The sequence below is a fragment of the Callorhinus ursinus genome, unplaced genomic scaffold (assembly GCF_003265705.2).
Source record: "Callorhinus ursinus isolate GAN/ISIS: 27379988/994484 unplaced genomic scaffold, GSC_fseal_2.0 scaffold14, whole genome shotgun sequence".
Classification (NCBI taxonomy): domain Eukaryota; kingdom Metazoa; phylum Chordata; class Mammalia; order Carnivora; family Otariidae; genus Callorhinus; species Callorhinus ursinus.
Window position 1 is genome coordinate 24,475,806 of NW_027397076.1, and position 24,884 is coordinate 24,500,689.

The 24,884-nt window shown below is 38.7% G+C and overlaps 1 protein-coding gene and 1 pseudogene across 1 annotated transcript in view; one reads left to right on the forward strand and one right to left on the reverse strand.

Moving 5' to 3' along the window:
- Positions 1 to 24,845, forward strand: LOC112831051 (small ribosomal subunit protein eS25-like; annotated as a pseudogene).
- Positions 1 to 24,884, reverse strand: part of TMTC2 (transmembrane O-mannosyltransferase targeting cadherins 2) — a 391,310-nt gene that overhangs the window by 322,430 nt on the left and 43,996 nt on the right. The gene's annotated exons all lie outside the window — the stretch shown is intronic.

Consider the following 24,884-nt stretch of genomic DNA (forward strand, 5'->3'; position numbering starts at 1 on the left):
ATGCAGATTCTAGGTCACCGTCATAATTGTTTGGTAGCTGCACTTAAACCTCTACATCTCACACCGCTGGCTGTTATAGCAACCCTGCCAGACTCCAGTGCCCCTCAACTGGCCCTGGAGAAAAGGAGACACCTGATGAATGGTGAGCTGCGAATTGAGCTGGACATGGTGTCTCAGTCCCGCCTTGGCACTCTTTGGGATCTACCTACCTGTGAGACTGTATATTTTTATATGCTCTCTAGGCCACACGGCAGCTAGGCAGACTCCGCCCTTGGAGAAGAGGTCTCTGAGGGCCCACACTGCCCGTGGCTGGGTATGGAAGACTTGTCTGGAAAAAAGTATCAGCCCTCCCAATTGTCACACTCTATGCCACATTCAAAACAGCGTTATTGGTAATTCAGCAATATGATCTCCATTGATGCCTTACTCTCTCTCAACTGGTTCGGATCCTAGACAAAAAACTATATATAGACTCTCAGAACCTCAACTCCAATGACCAATAAATATACAACTGCAGAAAATCCTGCATCAACACTATAAACTAAGGAAGCATCCCTCTCAAGATGCCAGAAATGTTGAGGAATTTATCCTGGATATGTTGCATATGGAACCTAATTAAAAAGACATTCAGGGCCTCAAAAAACCAGCCACACCTCCAGAAACCTACCCAGTGTTGTGGGAAGTAAACAAACCATGTTTGGCAGAATTCCACTAACAGATCTTAATCTGCAGAGTTAGGAGCTGGAAGTGTGGACAGGCCATGGGATATTGGGCACACACTATTTAGCATAACTCAGAGCAGCTGTGTTAGAAGGCCCCATAGTCACAAAACCCCTGCAACATGGGGAAAAAAAAAAAAAAAAACAAGTGTGCTAGGGTCCTTTCCTTCTACTGCAAGCTGAAGTACCAAAAAGGAGGTTGGACACAGCCATAGTACAAACCTGGCTCTGAGATCAAAGCAAAAACACAGACCCAAGTGTGAATTCTCTCCCTACAGATACACTAAATGGCAGAAGGGAAGACAGCAGACACAAAACTCCTCTGCTGGACTTTGTACAGCTCCATCATCCTCTCTGCCTAACTTCTAGAACCTTCCACGGACAGTGTTGATTTTTACCAACTAGCTCTCCAGCACGAGTTCTAAGAGAAGGAGCCTCCGGGTAATCCTGTAAGACTGCAGGATAAACTCCAATTCTGAACAGACCTCTCCTTTTGGGAAGAGGACTTAGCAGAATAAATAAATAAACACACACACACACACACACACACACACACACACACACAAACACACACACACTTTGAAACATAGAAAACATGAAGAAAACTTACTTAAAGATTTCAGGAAACCAATTCTTAACCTCACCTTTGTATCCTTACTACAACTTGAGAAAACATGGCCTCTATGACACAGGAGATCTGAGAGAGCAGCATGAGATTTTGCAAGACGAGCTGAGGAAGGGGCAGGATTTAAAGGTAGCTGGGTTTCTTTCAGGAAACAGTTTAGCAGAATTTAAATCCTCAGGAAGACAAAATAAACAGCAGAATCAATCAGCAGAAAACAAACTTCTTCCATTCCAAGGAAAAGAAAAAAAAAAGAATCAGATGAAGAAGGAAAAGCAAGATATGGAGTAGAAAGAATAGAAACCCATCTACACGTGACCTTAAAAGGGACAAAAAAGATGACAAGGGAGAAAATATCAAACATTTGTGGGGAAGAAACTTCCCCAGGCTGATGAAAAGCTGAAGGAATAAGGTAACACTCAGTAACAGGCAAAGTATTGAAAATTGACCAAAGTCTAGCTACATCCTAGATCATCTTTGAAGTGTAAGAATTTTTTTTAAAAAATCCTAAAAGCATCAAGACAGAAAAATGTAAAAACTACACAGGAGGAAGATATCAGACTGGCTTCAAATTTTCCCAGAAGTCAAGGACACAATATTTCAACTCAAGAATAACAGACTCTCACAAGTTGTTCATTTGTGACTGAAAACAGAGAACAGCAATAGGCTAGGGTCCTTCCATATTTGTATGCAAGGGCAGCATTCAGACACATACAAAGCCAATAGAAAAATTTAAAAAAAAATAGCTACTATAAATGTTGCCATAAAAGGGAATGCAAAAGGCACAAGTAATTCTAAAGAATATAAATGTATGAAAACATAAAAACAATAATAATATGCCAAAAGAAATGGAGGGAGAAGAATGGTAAAAGGAAGCAAAACTGAGTAAATGCTGTCAGTTTTAAAAGAGGATATCAATATATCTTTTCTTATATCAATAATGAATAGGAAAATATGTTTATGGTTCTGTAAGAACTTAAGGGAGAACGAAAAAGGAACCAAAGAAACGCATTCCTCTGAAATCACTTAAAAACGAGTATTCCAAGACAGTGTCTTAGAATGAAAAGATAAGAGGCAAGTAAAGATACACACAGGCACACAGAATACAGAGGGGCCCTTAGTGTACACGATAAAGGGAGGAGTAAGGCAGACACACATATATAAAATCTAGTCTATGAACAAAGGTAAGGACTGTCAAAAGAATACCCACATATGACATTTGAGCATACTAAAATCTGTGGTGTTGGTGTTACCCTTAAACTGTAAGCAGAAAATCTGCAAACTAGGGAGGTTTCATGTAACAAAAAATAAAGAACTAAATACATACAATAAAAGAGAATGTAGAAACCTAGCAGGGTAGGAAATAAAGCTCTCACTTTTTGTCCATTTAAACAGGCAAAAGAAATGGATATTCAGAGAATTTGAATATTAACGATTGATAGGGTTACTTTAAGGAATGTATATTAAGTTCTACCCTCCATGAAAGGTACACCTTTCATTGTTAAGGAGTATTCTGAAAACAAATCCTCCAGCACATTTTTAAAAGGAAGCCTTTCTTTTATCACAACAAACTGAAACGATAAATTTTCTTTTTTTTTTAATAAATCTTTTATTTATTTATTTGACAGAGAGAGACACAGCGAGAGAGGGAACACAAAAAGGGGGAGTGGGAGAGGGAGAAGCAGGCTTCCCGCCAAGCAGGGAGCCCGATGCGGGGCTCGATCCCAGGATCCTGGGACCACGACCTGAGCCGAAGGCAGACGCCCAACAACTAAGCCACCCAGGCGCCCCAACGGTAAATTTTCAATGTGAAAAAAAGAACTTGCAAGTTAAATATTACTTTATCAAATGATAAAAATAAGTTGAAAGTGGAAACAGAGAACATGAGAAAATGATAAAATTAACACCTATGCTTTGTTGCAAGTAGTAATGAGAGGCAAATTTCTAACAAAATGCTTTCATTTCTAAGCACTATAAGGTAGCAAAAGTTAAGTAAGCATTCAATTACGTAAGTTAGAAATATAACAAGAAAAAAAACAAAGATATAAAGATCAAGTCAGAAATTGATTATAAGACAGAAAAAAAAATGAAAGAACTGATTAACACATCCAAGAGCATGCGTTATGAAAGAAAAGTATATTAAAGATAGAACCCTCTAAATCAGTAATTCTCAAAATTTACTGCACCTACAGATTACTTGGGGAAATTATTAAAAACATACTGACTCAGCTGCAGAGGATGATGTCCAGGACTGTCGCTTTAAACTAGTACCCCAGTGGTTTAGACACCTGTGGTTTCAGGACAACACTTTGAGAATTTGAAAAAATGCCTTATACTCAGCTCAAGTCTATTAAAGACAGACAGACAGATAAAAGAACTCAGTAAGGGGGGACACAAAAACATGCCAAGATTTTTCAAGTTATGAGAAAATACCATGCACCACTTTATCCTAATAAATTTAAAAGACACAGAGATATAATTTACTTTCCAGGAAAAAAAAATTATTCATTAAAGAAGAAAAATAAAACTGAACAGATCAATAGCCACAAAGCAATAAAAAGCTGTCAATGAAATACCTCGTAAAGAGAGCCAGGCCAATATCGTTACAAAGATACAGTCATACAAACCCAAGGGACAGATGCTTGTGTCATATAAAATGTTTCCGAGAACATAAAAGCTCCCCAAATGATTTTATGATGCTAGCATAATCCTGACAAATACAGCTTAAAAAAAGAAAACCACAGTCCAATGATGAAACAAGTACAAAAATAAACTACTTGCAAATAGACTCTAGCAGTGTATTAATATATCACCCTGTACCTATGTTGGTTTTATTCTCAGGTGCAATATTCATTTAGTTACAGGGAAATTATTAGCGCAATTCTTTACATCAATATGTGAAGGCAGCAAACCAAATGAGTAACTACATTTTTTTAATGGAAGCTGTCTGTTAAAGACAGCAGAGTGAAAACACGTATTTACCTCTGCTCTCTCACAAAACCCCAGTGAAACATCAGTGAAAAGATTTTTTTCAAGGGGTGTAAACACTCAAGGACACCTCTTTGTTGAAAGGCCACACTTTGCCCATATACTCATAACACCTTTCTGTATCACAGTATTTAATCATGCATTCAATAAATGTGTATTAAAATTTAGTCTGTGTCAGTATGTTAGATATTTTTAACTTTTCTCCTTCCCCCAGAAAGATCATTAGCTCCCTAAATTAGGTGCCCTGTCATCGTACTGACCACCATCTTGTCATCCTGGTCAGATCACTGGGGTGCAAAAAGTATTTGTCAAAAAATGAAAGGAATTAGAGAAAAGGAAGAATCTATTTGTTAAAAAGGAGCATTTACAAAAGAGGGAATAGATCACCAACAAGATTTTTAATTGAAAACACAAATATATTCAAGAACTCAGTGTGCATCCATATCGCTCAACTGTCACTACAAAAGGATTTTTGGGGTGAGACTTCCATAGGACGCATACTAGCAGCGTAAGCCAAGGCAAGCCAGCTTCAGGTCCTGGCCCTGGCTCTGCCAGCCTAGAACTCTCCGACAGCTTAGAGTTCAAAGCCTCTTGCCACTTTGGATCATAAAGCCTTAGAAGTTTCTCTGTGTCTGGGCTTTCAGTGCTGATGCTGAAAATGTTCCAGCCTTCTACCTATTTCCCACATCACAAGGCTGAGTATGCTTCAAATTTTAGCTGGTCCCCTCCTGGGCTGCACACTTCCCACTGTAGGCTTTCTGGAACATCCTAACAACTGAGTACCCTTATCTATGTCTGCACTCTCCCATTCCTGGGAAGAATCCCAACGAACTAAGTTACTGTGTCTCTCCCAATTTCCTGTTTTTCATCAACTAAATGTCCTTAAGAAAGAAGATGGTGTTGATTCAGTGCCTCCCCCTGTGATGATCCTTCCCTAAGCCTGGAAGAATGGACAAACATCTGCCCAGTGACTGACCACTAGCTATATTTGTTTCAACTTAGTTCCTGTACTTCATTTCCTCCTCCTCAGAGGAAACGAAAATAACAGGGAATGGGTTTTCCGGCTCTCTGCCCTTCCACAGTTGCATTTGTTAGCTTACTTCTTATAAAGATAATTCTTCTAAAACGATCCTGACAAAAGTACCAAACATGGCAAAGGGTTCCTCAATATTCAGGTAATGTTCCCTATATCACCATGTCCATTTCCTTCACCAATTACCCCATGCGCATTGCAGGCAATACTCTTCTAGCTCCCTGGTCTAGAAATCCTGGTGGGCTCATTGGGATTCCCTCTTCTTCATCCTTACATTCAATCTCTCAAGACTTATCAAAGGAAATAATGCCTTGATTGACAGGCAAGGGGAAAAGAGGTTAAGTGACCAGAGCATTCCTCTCAGGAAGAGACACAGGGCGTGAGGCTGGTGTTATGTAGGTGGTAAAGACCAAGATGCTCTGGGACAAAACGCTCCCACAGCTCTACAGTACCGCATAAGCATTTGAGAGAATGGGGACAAGTGAGGTAAACAGGAGAGAAAAGATACCCAGCACCGTGGCAGAAGGCTGGAACCAGAGTAGAGACAGAAAGAAGCCATCGATGAACATTCCCCAGAGCAATAAGAACGGAGGGGATTTTTAAGGCTGAGATTTCCAAGGGTCCACTTTAAGTTGTTGCTGTATTGTATCGCAAACCCCTGGCTTACATCAAGCCCGCATCAACGTCTGCGTACCCAACACTAACATCCGTGGGGCTCTGATAAGTAATGAGGTCACTTTAGCCAAGCAGGTTCCCAGGGTATGGAAAAGAGACGTCACAAGCCGACACACTGTGTAAAAGAGATCCATCCAGAACTCGGCAAAAGCAGAAATTAGAGTTGGCAGTGCCTAGGGAAATGTGAGTTTTCTATGAATCCCTAAAGACAGGAAGGTCACAGGGAATTCCGCCATATGTAGGAGAGGAATTCAAGCTAACAGTTCTTGGAATCTCTGAGGCCACAGCTTGGATGGCATGTGTCTCGCTGTTGAGCCATCTCCATTTCAAGCAACACTGTACTCATCCCAATCCTCACTGCCCTGCAACTGTTCCTACCTGATCAGGCTTGCGCCTCATTTTAACAACAAACCATTAACCGTTACCAAGCAACATGCCATGCTGGGCAGAGAGGTAATTATGCACATTATATCAGTATCTCCTTTCACATTCAGTACAACGAAAAATACACTCCGCTCTGTAAGAGGTAAGAAAATGGAAACTCAGAGAAGTTAACAAACCTGATTAAGATCACAGTGCTGCTGAGTGGGAAGGATAAAAACTGAACTCATCTGCTCGAGACAAAACCCTTGCTCCTTACTGTTCACTTACTGCATCCTCAAGCCAGGAGGTCCCTTTCTATAGGTGAATGCTTAGCTTCTAACTCCTGATTTGCCACTGAAGGCTCTCTAAGAAGGCTTAGCCACAGTACGAGCTAATACCCAGGAAGGAACAGTTTTAGTAGATGATTTAATATTCTCCCAAAGCTAAGAAAATAGAGTCATTGAATGAAAATCTGAGCATATGTACACATTTGGTTTTGTTCGGTTTGGTGTTTTTGGTTTTTTGGGGTTTGTTGTTGTTGCTGTTTTACACTGGTTGTAAATAGACAGGTATGGCCAAATAATGATCAGAAATCTTGCTAGGAAGATGCCACAAATATCTTGGGAGAGATTCAACTAAATGAGAGCTCCTCAGGAATGCTGACTACACATTTTAAAGTAAGAATTAGAAAGCAACCCAGTTATTTTCTTCATATAGTCACTTCCCAAGTTTACTTGGTTAGTTTGTCTTTCCTAATCCTGAGACCTGACTTTGGACAAAGTAATAGTATGACTTGAATAATGAAGAAATTAGAATGAGGAAAGGAAAAAATACAGGAAATAATCCAGTGGCATCGCTATTCAACAGATAGTTATTTTAAATACACTTCTCTAAAACTTAGGTTATTGAGGTAACCCAAAATCTTTTCAGATAATTCTGTTTGCGTTTAGCTTAGAAGAATTTCAAAGGTTTAAACACAATCACATTTATCCAAATCACTTTATATATTAACTCCCAGGTTTCTAATCTATAGGCATTAATTCATCTAAGCATAAACTTGAGTTGATATTTATAAATTATTGACAATTTACAAACTAGCTTTTGAGCTGTCATCTAAAAAAGGGCACGGCTTCTATATGTTACCAGACATTGGAATAATTGTCCATTACTTTTTTTTTTAACTTTTTAACATTTCCAGCCTTTCACAAAGCAAGATTTTCAAATGATTATTAACAAAGTTTATAATATATCAATCAAGTACTGGAATTTTGTCAGTACTCAAGCTAGAACTCAGTGCTTACATAGTAATCACATCAGATAGCTACCCACACATGGGATCAAGACCTCAATGTTACATTTTATCCTCTTCACATAAAAGTGCTTTTGTATCATTCTTGGGAATTTTTCCATAAAGAGCAAAGGAAGTATTCAAAATTTACAATTAGAATCTTATCTCTCCTTTAAGATAAATTTTAGGCAAGCCATTTGAAGGGGGAAAAGTTACTTTAAATTCTTAGAACAGCTCTTGATCATTTTATGTAACAAAATAAAAACAAGTTTTAGATATTCAGCAGGGCTCAAGGCATTCTTTTCAAAAGGCTGTTTTAATATACACCAGGGCACTGAGACACATTCTCTTGAAAAAATGTTTAAAAGATACAATCTGGATTTGCCTACTAAAGAGGGTTCTTTCAAACAACAATGATGATAATAATAATAGTAAACACTCAGCTTATACAGCATTTTATAATTGGAAAGAATGTTCCCATTTTCTATTTCATTTAATTGATGTACCACCATGGAAGCAAGCTAACATCATCAACCTTATTTTACCAATGATGAAACTGATGTTCAGAAGTTAAGACCAGATAAGACTTGAAAGGTGAAGCATTATTCTATAGATCCCAATTCTTGACACCCAACCCAGGATTCTTCCCTTATGGCCACACTGCCTCCTAGAGTGATGTCATATATAGTGATTTTCAAATTCATCTTAAATGTTTAAAAAATGGGAAGCTCTCCTGGACATATACTTATACCAAATAATACTAAAGTAACCAAAATTACTTTATGGTATCTTCAGGGTTTTTATTATTGTTCCAACCTATTCTTACTATGAAGGATAACATGCTTTGAGTTTACACTGCTGTTTGAATGGAAAATAATTACTCCATAGCTTTACTTTCACACATCCAACCTTCTATATGTCTATACTTCTATAAAATAAACTCTGTCATAGATAATTTCATAAAATTAATAATTCAAATCTATCATTCTAGATTTAGGATCTAAGCCTAGGAAGGAAACTGTATAAACAGCTACGTAAGTTAATGCCAAACTCTTTTTCGAAGTTTTATACCAAGTTACACTCACACTCCCAATATATAAGAATGCCCATGGATCCATATCAGATCTTGGTAAGGTCAATAATGTTGTAGAATAGTATACAGCAGTATAAATTGCCCATGGATCCATATCAGATCTTGGTGAGGTCAGGAATATTGTGGAATAGTATATAGCAGTGTAAATACGATAGAGCTACATATCACAACAAGAATGAATTTTTAAACATTACATTGAGGTTTTTAAAAGGAAATGACAAAAGCCTTTATAGAGGTCAACAAAGTTCAAAACCAGACAAATGTAAATAAATACATGGTAAAACTACTTTTAAAAAAACAGTGGAATAATAAACACAAAATTCTAGATGGTTTTTTCTTGGTGAAAGCAGAAATATGGAATTTGGCAGAAGTACTTACATAATTATATTTTACCTATATTCTTTTGCAAGTATAAAATAACGTAAAATTTGTATTATTAAAGTGATGTGATAACGACATCATACAAGCCTTCACATTGCAGTAAAATCTTCAAACACTATTTCTGCCAAAATAGTCAAGAATTTTGATCTTCCTAAGAGTTTCACCTAATCCTTTGATATTTCAATCATACTCTTTTGAAGGGTCTCTCTTGTCATTATCATGGTGATAATTGCCTGATCCAGTCCTGTCATACCCCATTTGTCTACAGGTTTATGTGCTAACTCAGATCTTACTGAGCCACTTGCACTCACTTCATGGATTCCTGCACCCTTTGCAAGACTGCGCATTTTGCATTGCATTTGCATGTGATTTCGAGATGTTCCCAAAAGACAGCAAAAGACTTATCTACCTGATGCCAAAGAGTGGATCGACAAATCACTAATAAATATTCTCATGTTTTTGAGAGCAACCTCATAGCTGCAGGAATTGTGATAATAAGCACTAAACAAGTTGGATTCTTAAACATTAAGTACAATTCCTAACCTGTACATAGCCTCAGACTGCTTTTCAATAAACTGACCAATGAGAAACTAATGAACTGCTGGCCCCTCGAAGCTGCTATAACGAAGGTAAAGCCATTTATATGGAAAACTCTGTAAACATTCAAGTTCACTTAATCATATGTTATATTTTAAAGAAACTTTATTCCTGAGCAGATTGCAAGAGAAAGCAATTACACAAATGAAACAATATTCATTTCCACTTAGAACCAAATGAACAAAGCACATCATGACAAATGATAAAGGAATACTTCACTAAGCATGTCCCAAAGATCACTGGAAGAGGTTCTCGTTTGCTTCCTCATTAACAGAGTCCCAGTGGATTAAACTGCAAGCTCTTCAAACTATGTTGAAAATAGGATTCACTCATTTTCAACTTTACAGAAACATAACTACATTAAATAAAGTTAAGCTAGGTAGGTACCTATGTAAGCCATGCCCAAACTGAGAATATTTGGGGTTTGTCCTGTATTTTCTTTGTACCCCTGGAAATCAGGGTTTTATTTTAGGAAAAGAAACTGGACTAAAAAAGACGAGAGGTTTAAAGTACTTTTAAAAATTGCAGTATTTTTATAATCACCACTAGTGCACTGATTCGAATTTTCCTCACAGAGAGAAAAAGGCCCTGGAGGCAAAGGGCTCAGTTAGAGCCATTTGGGTGAATGCTCCGGTAGCAGTGTGATATCTGGATTGGTAGGTACCCATCTGTGTATACAACCAGCAGGACCGTCACTTCCACTATGTGGTAGATTCCTTTCAAAAACAAAACAAAACAAAAAACAAAAAGGGTAAATGCTGCGGAGCCCAAGGAAAATGCTGTCAAAATCCACAAATGCCCCCACATTCAACAGAGCTGATGATTATTGCTAAAAAGCTCCCCAAAGCCAAATCTCCCCAGGTTCTCTATCTGCTTACTTTGTTTATATCCTATCACTGTTCAGGATACTACGCTGACGCTAATTATTCAAAGGCAGGAAGGAGGTCTGTATATTCCTTTGTCCCATGCTGTGACCAAATCTGGAAGCAGTAATACCTGCCAAAGCCACGAAGCCACATCAGTAAGGTGAAATCCTCATGCAGCTTTACTGGCAGGAAAATTACTCCCAAGCACACCCAACCTCCTCTTTTGTAAAGAAAATAAATGCATGCTTTCCCCCCCTCAATTCTCTGAAATGGACTCTAGTAACCTGGCTACTCTGCTAATCAAGGACTTTTCTGTCCTTGGAAGTATTTCATATCCCTCAAAGTCCTGACATTCCTACTTGGGAAAATTATAAACCATTATATGTATGGGAGCGGTATTGGGGGGTTAGGGTTATTCATTTTTTTTCAAACTTTACATGCTTTTATTAATAAAGAGAATATACTAAGCATCTAACCTAAGAAGTGAGAAAAACAAAACAAACCCAAAGAAAATACAAGGAAATAATGGCCTATGACTAGATAGTTTTATAGATAATGTCACCATACATTCAAAGGACACATAACTCTAATTATACACAAATTCTTTCACAGAATAGAAAAAGAGGAAATGCTCTCTCAACTCATTTTTTTTTAAGATTTCAGTTCTACTGGGGTATAACTGACACATAAAATTGTAAGAAACATAAAGTATACACTGCATGATCCCGCTACTCATTTCATGAGCTACTGTAACCTTGACTCCCAAACTAGACAAGGGCTGCCTAACCTCACTTGTGAGCACAGATATAAAAGTTTTGTAATAGAGGTCTGTCTGCTCTATTTTACCACTTTACATTTAGTATTTACTTTTTAATTGAGTAAAAAAAAAAAACCTATTTTTTAAGAAAAATTAAAAAATTAAACTGACCAAAGAAAGCAATGATACATACACAAAAGTTAGCTTTGAGGATGAAGGTAGATGCAATCTTAAAGCATTAAAAGTATGTCAATCAGGTCCATTAAAGTTACAAATGACAGAAGCCAACTCAAACTGGTTTACACAAAAAAGAAGAATGTATTGCCTCATATAACTCATGATGTATTCAGACTAGGCTGTCAGGATTCTGTATTTCCAGCCCAAACTTGGCCTTTGTCTCAGGAATGATGAGAGTTCCCACCAACAGCAGGCCATCTTGCTTATTACTCCTAGCTAAGAAATTCTGGGGCGGGGGGTAAAATGTTGGTCTCCTTTCCAATAATTCCAACAACAATAATAACAAAAAATCCAATAATTGGTCTCATTTGACCAGTATTAGTTACAGACTGAGAATATAGGAGAAAAGGTTTCCCAAATGAAATTCCATATACTGTAAGGAGAAGAGAAGGGGGACTGATGCCGGAGAAGCACAAGCAACAAGACAACCACAGTCAACTCCTGCTCAGTACCTTAAAAGGACAAAGGAAAAACACACTGAGCAGTTCAGCTCACCTGCCCAGTGCTTCCTCTGTAATAAGGTGCCCAGCAATCAGAATTTAAAGATATTTGTCTATACCACCAAGGAATCTGAAGAATTTTTCACTCAAAGTGACTGCAAGTTGGAATGTTGGCAGGCATTCCAAGTACAAGAGCAGACCGATGGGGCGCCTGGGTGGCTCAGATGGTTAAGCGTCTGCCTTCGGCTCAGGTCATGATCCCAGGGTCCTGGGATCGAGTCCCACATCGGGCTCCCTGCTCAGCGGGAGCCTGCTTCTCCCTCTGCTTCTCTCTCTCTCTCTCCCTCTCTCTCCCTCTGTCTCTCATGAATAAATAAATAAAATCTTTAAAAAAAAAAAAAGAGCAGACTGATGAACTTCGACTGTGAACTCCAGTTCGAGGAAGCTTTCACTTGTGAAAGCTGCTCATGGATCGTACTTGGAAGAGAATTATGCCTCATATGACACCTTTGTTGGAGATGCTTTCTGTAGCTCATTTAACATATCCTCAAACACACCTGTTGAAAAGAACATGAGTGCAGTTGTCCTGGACTTTGATATCAAGTATCAGAAAACCCAATTTCCAGGCCATGTATATTCAGGAGTGCTTTTTCACATTCCAAAATGATACACTATTGCATGAACTGACTCAACTGCAGTACTTCTTTAAAAGTATAATCTAGGGGCGCCTGGGTGGCTCAGTCAGTTAAGTGTCTGACTCTTGATTTCGGCTCAGGTCATGATCTCAGAGTGGTCAGATCAAGCCCCGCGTCAGGCTCCCCACTGGGTGTGGAGTCTGCTTAAGATTCTCTCTCTGCCCCTCCTCCCCCAATAAATAAATAAATAAGTATAATCTAAACATTTAATTTGGAAAGTTTTATTCTATCAATAAATTAGCAGAGCCTATTATGTTAAGTAAGAACTATCTACTTCTTATAATAAAAATTGTTAAGCCTGACACCCCCTGAGTTCTTTTGTTGTTTTCTTAACACAGTGAATTAAAGTACTCGTGAGAAAAATCAATAATGGAATATTTGTTTCTAGAAAACAGAGTGCATTTAAAACAATGCAATTACTCTTGATTATTATTCTCTAAGAAATGCCTTAATTTCTCCATCTTCTCTCAACTTATTTCTGATAAACAAAAAGCAGAATAATGGAAGTATGAGCAAATGTCATTCCTTTGGGGTACCTCCTAGATAGGTTGATTCCCAGGCATAAATCTCAATCTCCTGATTCTGGTGACAACCCCATTTGTTCCTTCATAGATGTAACTAGGATCCCAGAACGTCCCAATACATGGCAAAATATGACCTACTCAGACTCTAGAGAATCTGCTCAGTGACGGCTCTAACTCCATAGAGCTTTTCTAATTAACATAGTACAATTTATTTTTACCTGTATTTCCCTAGGAGGGCCAACAACTTTCATCACCATAAGACATCGGCTGACATTTGAAATCAATTAACTTTTGCATCAAAAAACTAGAAATGCATTTTAGAAGATCTTTGAAAATTTAAACAGCTTTACACATTAATCAACTGGGTCTCCCGGAGATTTTAGTATGCCTATGGCTATTTCACAAAAGAGACCTAAATTTTCAGAAGTTATGTGTAAAGTTTTCCTACCTTCTTTGAAAGAAACGCGCTTTTGAAATTTTCTTTTTTTATAGATCCTTCTTGATTCAGCAAACAGAAATGAATAACTATTTTGCTAGTCAGATCTCTCCAGTCAAAATTATTAAGCCACACAATATATAAAACACTGCCTAATATGAAAAAGTAGTTATAAACCCTTGTTATAACACTGTATTTACTTTTCAACTTTAGCCCTCCACACAGTAAAGCCACATATGAGAAATCATCAAAAGGATGTTTACATGTGGTCATTCTTGTTTTTACAAAACTTCTTCCTTCGTTCAAAAAAAAAAGCTGTTTTGTTTTCAGCAAGCAAACTGGCATAATAGTATCAAGACTGCAGCAAGGATTCATATGTATACATACAAAGATTCATATGTATACATACAAGGATTCATATGTATCCTGGATGGCACAGTCAGCTAACCAACCGACTGGGTTTCCGCTCAGGTCAGGATCTCAGGGTCCTGAGATCAAGCCCCTCATGGGGCTCTGCACTCAGCCTGGAGTCCCACCTAGGACTTCCTCTGACCCTCCCTGCCATTCCAGCCTACACATGTGCTTTCTTTCTTTCCCCCCTCAAATAAATAAATCTTTAAAAAACAAAACAAAACAAAACAAAAGACTGCAACAACAAATGATTTCCTCCCTGTACATTTAAAAAAATAAATAAACTTTACACAGTTAATCTATAGAGTTACTTGGCTCCTGGGTGTAGGAGGGAAACAGCGAGGAGTAGACAAGATAAGCAGCTGACAGGACCAACTCCATATCTGGTATTGCCCGAATGCTTCTTTACTGGAAATGAAAAACCAGGAGGTCACCAAGGTGTATGCCTCTATTCTGCTGGCTTAAGAGAGCAGTGCTCGTTCAAAAAGATGATGAAAAGACCCAAAGAGAGAAACTCTCAGCGTAGCAGCCCTCAAGGACGGCAAGCACAATTGATGTAGGTGACTGGAGCCTGGCGCCTAATGACAGCAAGACAGTAACACCTGATGTGGGAGATTTCAAAGCCAGTTACGTCACCTCCCAGCACAGCTAGAGTAGGAATAAAGAGAAGACAGAGGAGATGTGTCTCAATGTATTGCTAATACAACCCCCCAAAGTCTTAGATTATTATTCATAAGGTTCATTGCTCCTATTTAAAGCAGAACCGTATTGTAGTATTTATTTTCTTTAAAGTTCTAAATCCTAGATGTTGTCTAATTTCTACTAAGGTATATGTTGATATTACGGAGTCACACAGTCCTAATTCAAAATAAATTTGCGGGATGTAGTGGTTGGTTTTTATGAATTCTTTAAACCAGTATACCAAAAGAGTGGCTAGCTGCTCCCAATTTTATGCTCACCAGAATATAAACAGCATATTATTAACTCAGGATAATCTCAGCCATGAGATTCTTGTAATCAACTAGCGAGAACACAAAACGAAACCTGCCAATAAATGAAGAAATTTGAGTCTATGGGGGAGTGTATCTAGTTAATAATTCTTCTGTAAAAATGTTTAACTTTACCAAAAACAAAACAAAACAAAACCAGACTGCAAATTAAAATGGAATGCCCTTTTACTCCTGTAAAAACTACAGTAATTTTGGAAAACTAATAGCCAATAATATTGGTTGGAATAAAGCACATATTCAAAACACTCTGGAGACAATGAAAATTGGTGCAATCCTTTTTGAAATAGCTTGGAATTCTGTTCACCCCTTTTAACACAAACCTATCCCTAGAAACACCCTAAATATGTAAGGATCAAAAACACATATCCAACTCCATACAACATACTTGTTCATAATTCCAGATACTCTGTGTAAAAGGGAAAAGAGAAAAGCACTACAAAATAGTAATAGTAAGAGCCAGTGTCAATAAATTATGGAAATTCATATTTTAATTATGTATTATATTTTATAAAATAGTAAACACTGGTAAACTTGCTAAAACCATACTTTCAATTTTTCCTTCTTTAAAAGGACTAAAAATGGTATTCAATGTGTCATAGAATTTAATATATTCATATGTATCCATATATATTCATGTATATGAATATATTTATATATTCATATGTATATTTGTGTACATTCATATTTTCATAAAGTAATACTCATATTAGGCATGATTTCTTCAAGATTAGCCACTCTAACCTATAGCTTTTCCACTAAGAAATGATTTACAACAGTTTCAAAATAACTTTTGAACAGTTTCCAAAATAACTTTATACTTATTATTTCAGAAACCTAGAATTATACATCATTCAGCCTCTAAATTTAACATTACTGCAGAAATTTGTTAACAAAAACCATAATTCTTATAGCTCATAGGTAGAAATTACAGGCTCTGGCTAACATACACATGAAAAGATGCTCAACATCAGTCATCATCAGGGAAATACAAATCAAAACTATAATGAGCTATCACCTCACACCAGTCAGAATGGCTAAAATTAACAACACACGAAACAACAGATGTTGGCAAGGATGCAGAGAAAGGGGAACCCTCTTACACTGCTGGTGGGAATACAAACTGGTGCAGCCACTCTGGAAAACAGTATGGAGGTTCCTCAAAAAGTTAAAAATAGCACTACCCTGGGGAGCCTGGGTGGCTCAGATGGTTAAGCGTCTGCCTTCAGCTCAGGTCATGATCCCAGCATCCTGGAATCGAGTCCCACATCAGGCTCCTGGCTCAGTGGGGAGTCCGCTTCTCCCTCTCCCTCTGCCTCTCCCCCTGCTCATGCTCTCTCTTTCTCTGTATCTCTCTGTCTCAAATAAACAAAATCCTTTAAAAAATTATTTTAAAAAAATAGCACTACCCTAAGACCCAGCAATTGTACTACTAGGTATTTACCCAAAGGATACAAAAATATTGATTTGAAGGGATATATGCACCTGATGTTTATAGCAGCATTATCAATAATAGCCAAATTATGGAAAGAGCCCAAATGTCTATCAAGTGATGAAAGGATAAAGAAGATGTGGTATATAGATATGTGTGTGTGTGTATGTATATATATATATATACACATACATATATATATATAATGAAATATTACTCACCCACCAAAAAGAATGAAATCTTGCCATTTGCAATAACGTGGATAGAGCTAGAGAGTATTACGCTAAGCAAAGTCAGTCAGTCAGAGGAAGACAAATACCGTATGATTTCACTCATATGTGGAATTTGAAAAACAAAACAAATGAACATGGGGGGGGAAGGGAGGCAAACCATGAAACTGATTCTTAACTACAGAGAACAAACTGAGGGTTGTTGGGGGGATGAGTTAAACAGGTGATGGGTATTAAGGAGGGTAATAGTTGTGATGAGCACGGGGTGTTATGTAAGTAATGAATCACTAAATTCTAATAATAATAAACCTGAAACTAATAGTATAAAGTATGTTAACTGAAATTTAAATAAAAACTTAAAATTAAAAAGAAGAAGAAGAAGAAATTACAGGGTCTTAAGTCACACATGCATTGGTGTAAATTCCACCTTCACCACTTGACCTTGAGCAAGTTATTTAACTTCTTTTTAACAGTCTCCTCATGGAAGAACTTGGAATTTGTTCATTCATTATCTACTGTTTACTAAGCTCATACCAGGTGCTATAATAGCTACTATCCTAGGATTTAACTTAGAAGAAGAAAACGAAGTCACTGCCCTCGTAGAGATTACATGCTGGTAGGATAATATCTCAGAAGGCTGTGCTGAGGAACTAGAAAAAAATACTTACGAAGCCCTTTGTGAGGTGTTGGAAACAAGGATGCACTCGAAGACAGGATTGATGATAGTTATTATTATCTCACAGGACTGACGCTAGCTATAATTATCTCACAGGATTGTTGTGTGAAAGAAATGAGCTAATTCATACCAAGCACTTAGCCTTAGGTTAAAAAAATCTCTCTATATCAGCTATTATTACTAAATAATTAACTTTATGATTATGTCTGATACAATCTCTATTCGCTGGCAGTGGTAGGTGAGGAGAATGAAGAATGCCATGATTTTTTAACTCCTTTAAGAAATGATAAACCCTGCAGTGCCTGGGTGGCTCAGTCAGTTAAGCCTCGACTCTTCATTTCCAGTCAGGTCATGATCTCAGGGTTGTGAGACTGAGCCCCCCTCCCCCACTCAATGGGGGCTCTGCTTGAGATTCTTTCCCACTGCCCCTCCCCCCCCACGCAGACATGCGCAGGCGCTCTCTCTCTCTCAAATAAATAAATAAATCTAAACAAAAAAGAAAGAAATGGTAAACCCAATGTTGTTTCAGGTCACCACTCAAAAACATAAGGAAAAGATGTCAAGGTCCATCTCACCCCTTCATGTCAAATCACACATGCTAGTTTCCAACATTAGCCTGCCTGATCAGTCAGCATTACAGGAAGTACATAACATCAGTCATTCTTTGTTTAACTTTTAGAGCTCAATGATAGAAAACTTAGGAGGAACTTCATAATTTGAACTAAATACAATTAAAGGGATGAAAAAAACGAAGTGTCCTTTGTGCCATCACACAAACATCTGAATTGGCTACTGTATGTTTTTCTGTGAGAACCATTCCCTTTGTCCATCTTTTAAAAACTGCTTTAAAATAAATGGCTTTGATCTGTTATCACAATCTTAATCCTCTTTCCCCTGAGGCACTAGACTTGATTCTGCTTATATCTGCTCCAAGAGGCACAACAAGTAAGGCTGCGGGAGATCAAGAGAAATGGAGCCCACCCGGGACCAAAAGGCATGGAGACACTGGAATCTTTGTGCTGAGGCTGGGCCTCAAATTCAGGAGTTCAACTACTGCACAAAGAAAGCATCAGGGCTACAGGGTGGAGCTGTATCCACATTTTTAGACTCACATGTGAGAAGCCAAGCAGGTAGATTGTCATAAGCCAAAAAACAAACAAAAAAAAAAGGTTTGTCTGTCTCTCTCACTGGAATGTAAGTCAAGAAGGACAAGGATTTTGTTTTCTTGCTATGTGAATACAAATGAATGAATAATAGTTTCTAAAGTTGAACCAAGTCCAAGATGAAAGAGTTTGGCCGATCTTAATTGTTCCCAGCATTAGAAGAAATGATAATTATGTAGCATGATGGAGGTGTCAGCTAATGCTACAACAGAAATCATATTGCAGTGTAAATACATCAAATCAGTATGTTGTACACCTTAAACTTCCAGTGTTGTATGTCCTATAGGTCTCAATTTAAAAAAAAAAAGTTCGGCACACTCAAGAGAAATGAGAGTGATTCCATGGTAACACGGGACCTCTGGGCAGGAAAGGAAGATACGAAAATAGAGAAGCTACACTCCACCTCCTCCGCATCCAACACACTCCAGGCCAACACCACAGAGGCTCTACATGGAATTACTATGAAATCCGCAAAGAGTGGAATTCACTGGGGCATCCTATTTCTTAGGTTCAAATAAAATAAGAAGCTATACTTTTCATCATATCACTTACCTACCTCTAAAAATAACATTTTAAAAAATGAAGTATGTTTAAGCACAAACTATGTGCCAGGTTTATATGTTTAAAAAAGGGGGGGGCAAATAGTTGCTATCACTAAGGATGCCCAAAAGAAAGTGCTAGATGTGTCTAAAGTTAAAAAGAAATAACCTATTATAATAATACTGCAAACAACAGCAGAATCATTGCGAGAATTCAGCCATGGGTCAACTTAGAAAGTGTCAAGATTTTATACTGCCTAACAAGCCAGTAATGCACACCACACTGTATTCCATGCTTTAGAACCTTTAGATAAAAAATAATAATGTTCTCTTGAAATTACCTTTCTTTCCTACTCCTTTCCTTCCTGACATTTGGCATTATCACAGAGAAATTGCCATTATTTAGCTTTACACTTTGGTTCCAATGTAAAGCTAAAACTCCTTGTGCACCACCGAGAGATACATGGAAAAAAACGCTGAAACCTGAATCAGGATACAGGCTCCTATCCCAGCCCTGCCATTACCTCACGCCAAAACCCTGGACAAAGTCTTAACTCTTCTGGACTTCTATTTTCTCACGTGTACAATTAGGGTATTAATGGTAAACCTAAAATTCCGTTAAGGTTATCCAACTCTTTTTTGGAGGGAGGGGGAGAAAGTAGGTCCTTAAACTGGAATTGATGAAGAAGGGTCTCTAACATCTCCTGGCATAGAGAAATGACCACCCGGTCTATCTGCATGTATGTGTTCATTTTCTTTTTTTTTTTTTTTTAAGATTTTATTTTTTTTTTGACAGAGAGAGACACAGTGAGAGAGGGAACACAGCAGGGGGAGTGGGTGAGGGAGAAGCAGGCTTCCCGCGGAGCAGGGAGCCCAATGCGGGGCTCATCCCAGGACCCTGGGGTCATGACCTGAGCCAAAGGCAGACGCTTAACGACTGAGCCACCCAGGCGCCCCTCGTTTTCTATTTTTATAAAATAAATTACCCCAAATGTAGAGGCCTACAACAAGACAACTTTATTAGCTCACAGTTCTGTAGGTTCAGAAGTTCAGCATGACTCAGCTAGGTTCTCTGCTTAGAATCTCATACAAAACCGAAAACAAGGTGATGGCTATATTGCCTTCTTCTCTGGAGGTTCGAGGCAAGAATTCACATCCATGCTCATTCAGGTTGCTGGATTATCCTATTTTCTTGCCACTCTGAGACTGACATCACCATGGTCTCACTGGCTCTCAGCAAGGAGCCACTAGATGCCTTCTGCGTTCCTTCTCACATGGCCCCTTCCATCTTCAACCCAGCAATGGCCTTGTGAGGAGAGTGTCTGTTAGGCTTGGAAATTCTCTGACTTCATCTTCTGCCACTGTTAAAGGAAACTCTCTGCTTTTAAAGGGCTCAACTTTTGGGGTCAGGCCCATTTGCACAATCTCCGTATCTTAAGGTCAACTGATTTGGGACTTTAATTACATCTGCAAAATCCCTTCACTATAGTACCTACATTCGTGTTGGATTGAAGAGCCAGGAGAGGGGAAAGCAGGGGAGCCATCTTTAGAAGTCTGCCTATGACATGTGGTGTCTGTTCATGTGCACATGCTTGTCTCTCCCCTTCACAAAGCTGGAAGCCATGGCCATTTTTATATCCCCATTACACACATAAGTGCTGAAAGATGATGTGTCCCATAATATCTGTTCAACAAACTACCACCCATTAGACAAAAACACACATGGTGCCAAATGCTATTAACTGAGCCCTAGAAACTCAAGATGAAATAGAAATGCAATGTACTTACCTCAAATCATATAGTTTAAATACTTTATTAGACAGATGGATAAAATGTTGATGATGTTGGTTGTTTCAACACAAATGCTAGATACAAATCAACAGCTAAATAATTGAGCAAGTGAGGAGAAAGAATTTTACAAATGCACATACAGTTCTTAGTTATTCCAAAACTCTAGTGTCCCATACCTTTTACTAACAGCTACAAAAGCTCTTTTTATCACTAGAAGAAACTTCTAATACAAACAAAAAACCTCTATCTAAGAATCCTTAAACATATCCCATAAGGCTTTCAGTAGCACAGTAAGATGGGCAAATAATGCTTTCTCTACAGCCAGGGCCAGTAAGTATTACAATTTAGGATCAGCACCTCGAATAAGTGCCGACAAGCAAACAGACTGCCCATGTAAAGAACAAAACAAAAGAAACCAATCATTCTGCCACAGTTTCTAGTTCAGAAGGCTGAAGCATTTTGCAGTACTTCTTGAATTTAAAAGGGGGAAGGGAGGTTAAAAAATGTGTACTATATTCCTAGATGCTCTGAATAAGCCACTGAGTTAAGACCAATTCAAATAATTTATTCCTTAGCAGCTATTTGTCTGTTCTGCATCTTCATAAAAACAAAATGGTATTTTTTTCCCAAAGCATAAATAATCCCATTCTTTTGCAGGCTGATGTGACATCTGCATAAAGATAATTAATTCCTATCTTCCGCTGTTATGTATTTGTCCGCTACCAAAGGGTAAGTGGTGTTTTCTCTAGGCTCTTGTGTGCTAATGTACAATGTTTAGTGGTAATAAGCATTTTAAGCTACTGAAGAGCAGCTTCAAAAGAACATGAAATTAACTAAACATACATCACAACACTGTGCTATTTACAACCAGCTCCCATGGATAATGAAACTTCACTTAGGACACCCTATTTCTGCTCAGTCAACACATTTCAAATACTATTAAAGGGATCACTACCTGCAAAGGACCTCAGCTGATATAATTTAACTTTATCTTGTAACACGGGGGAGTTACAGCATTCTCCGTGACAGCTGTCTTTTCAGATACTACAAAAGGGTTTCTGCAACAACTGTTATCTGTCCATCTCCAGAACAACCAGATAAGATTTAACCATCCCGGGCCGCATGGCAGGAACTGCTTTAATTTGGGGTTGCCTGAACTCTGCCTGAAGAATGAAAAAATTAAAGGGCACACACATGAACAGAAGGCAAAATAAATCCCCATTGTGTTTTTCAAGATGCTCACTGGTGCCTTATTCTTTTTTTTTTTTTTTTCTTCCAACAATAAAACAGGATTCATACTCTGAGTATTTCTTCAATCCGAACCTGAGATTATAATATCTTTTGTATACAGTCTTTCACAACAAAAGGAAAGCCAATGAGCATCAGGACCCCCCTCAAATACGTATGAACTTCCTTCTTTAGAAAGTTAAATTATTAGTTTCATTAGCCTAAAACATGATTTTTTTTCAGATATACAATAGAGGATACTTTCAGAATTGAGTTTCAGATGGGAAAATAGCCATCTGAGCTGAGACTTGGTGTCAGCCCCAACCTTCATCCGCCCCCCTGCTCCCAGCCACATTGCAGAGAAGGGTCACTACGTGGAGCTTTTTGACACAAGAAGTAAGTAGGTTTGCCGGTGGGAGTTCTGTAAAAGTTTACGTTGCCTCTATAAATAAAAACAGTTTTAAAGACCTGGCAGATGTGCCCCTTTCTATGCTTCGCCTCCCCCACGCTCTTTGCTCAGAACATGGACCTGACAGTCCCAAGGGTAGCAACCACTCTGCAAGAATGAGGAGACATGCCCGAAGATCCAAGCCAAAAGGTGGGGCATTAACAACCACCTCTGGCCATACTAGATTCATGAAGGCCTCCACAAGGGAGGCAGTGAACCCAGAATTTTCTGCATCCTCGGAGGGGAAATATAAATGTTAAGAAATACATGCAGACTGAAAGGAGAGTACTGGGATCCAAATAAAAAGATTTGTCCTGAGAAAGACAAAACTACCGGCATCTCAGTAATCACTTGCCCTGATCCCATTAATAGCAGCCACAGGAACAGATGAGAATTCCAAGAGCTTCATGCAGACCTAAAGACCCCACCTCCCCTTCTACCCCATGTCCCACTTTCTCCCCACTTACACTCACATGACCTCTTGAAGGAGAGCACACAGGAAGAAAACCCTGAGAGCCTCCCCATTTTACCTAAAGATACAATTTAATTCTTTTGCACTGCTTCTTCTACTTGACTTTGTAGCAGTCCCTTCCCTACTATCCAGGAAGCATAGGAGGCCAGATCAGTTAATAGAGTAATAAAAAGTTCCCATTTTTTCACACATCTGGGCCAAGATGAAGTAATTTAGTCAAGCACTGAAATTCAGAAGCAGCAATGCTACCCCTACGAAAGCCCTCCTGAGAGAGAATACAAATAAACAACTTTTATATTTGAAGAGTATGTGTAACTGGATATTAAAATAAGAGTTTCAGTTCAGGCCTCAGATGACAAATATCAGATACACAGGGAGGTATAAACCAAAATGCAAATTTCCAAGGAGGCATCACAGAAGTATTTGACCCCTTGCTGATTCAGTAGGTACAAAAGTGTCAGGTAACAGACAGACTGAGGAAAACAGGAGTGAGTGCCACCTCTTTCCCTTCAATGGAAAGGAACCTCAAGGGCGCTTTGAAAGCTTATTATATTGCCCCGGAGTTGGAAGCCACAATTTCCTAGTGTCCCCAATCTAAGAAATATCAGGGGGCCTGCTGCCACACAGGAAAATGCTGGGAAGCACTGGACAGTTTGCCTTTCTAAAAGGATATCAAAGATGGGCAAAGATGTGGATTAGCAATGGATATGGCAAAAGAGCCAACTTGGAGCCATTCTGAACCCTTAATAAGAAGACCACCAGGCAGGGTCACCAATAGAGAGAGACTATGATATAGATCCCCAAAAAGCAAGGGCTGATGGGAAAGTGTCAGCCCAAGGGAAAAACAAAACAGTCCAGGGGAGCTGTGGTCAGAGGACCCCAGCAGGGAAGGCTCTGATGGATTCAGAGACACACCGAAGACCAATGAAAATGAGTCATCTCTGAGAATCTGCTGGATCCGAAGTGTGCAAAGCCAGTGTGAAATCCACAACCCAAAAAAAGAACTTTCCTGCGGACACTTTATACTGTCCTCGTACCTCAGAAGAGTCTATGATAGCAGCTAGTAAATGGAGAAAAAATTAGCAAGAAAGAAAGTAGTAGCCAGTAGAAGGATGCTCCAAGAAGCAGGAGCTTCTGTCTTGTTATTTGCTATACTCTCCAGCCTAGAACCATGCCTGCTAGTAGGTGTTCAATAAATATTTGTTCAGTGAATGAAAGCCCACCACATCTACCCTTCCAGAACACAGACTCCCTTGTACAATGTCTACCAGAGACAAAGATTAACTTCCCAACCCTTTTTTTGGTCCAGCATCTTGGCGAGGCTACAAGGGTGGCCACTGCTCTCCCAGCTTCCCCGTGCTACCCAAGGATGACAAAGAGAAGAAAGACGCCTAAAAGTCAGCCAAAAAAGACAAAGACCCAGTGAACAAATGTGGTGGCGAGGCCAAAACGAAGTGGTCCAAAGGCAAAGTTCAGGACAAGCTCAATAACCTGGTTTGTCTTGTTTGACAAAGCGACATAGGACAAACTCTATAAGGAAGTTCCCCAACTCTAAGCTTGTAACTCCAGCTGCTGTCTCAGAGACTGAAGATTCGAGGTTCCCCGGCCAGGGCAGCCCTTCAGGAGCTCCTTAGGAAAGGACTTATTAAACTGGCTTCAAAGCACAGAGCTCAAGTCATTTACACCAGAAACGCCATGGGTGGAGATGCCCCCAGCTGCTGGGGAAGATGCATAAACAGTTCCTACCAACTGTACATTTTGGAAAATAAAACTT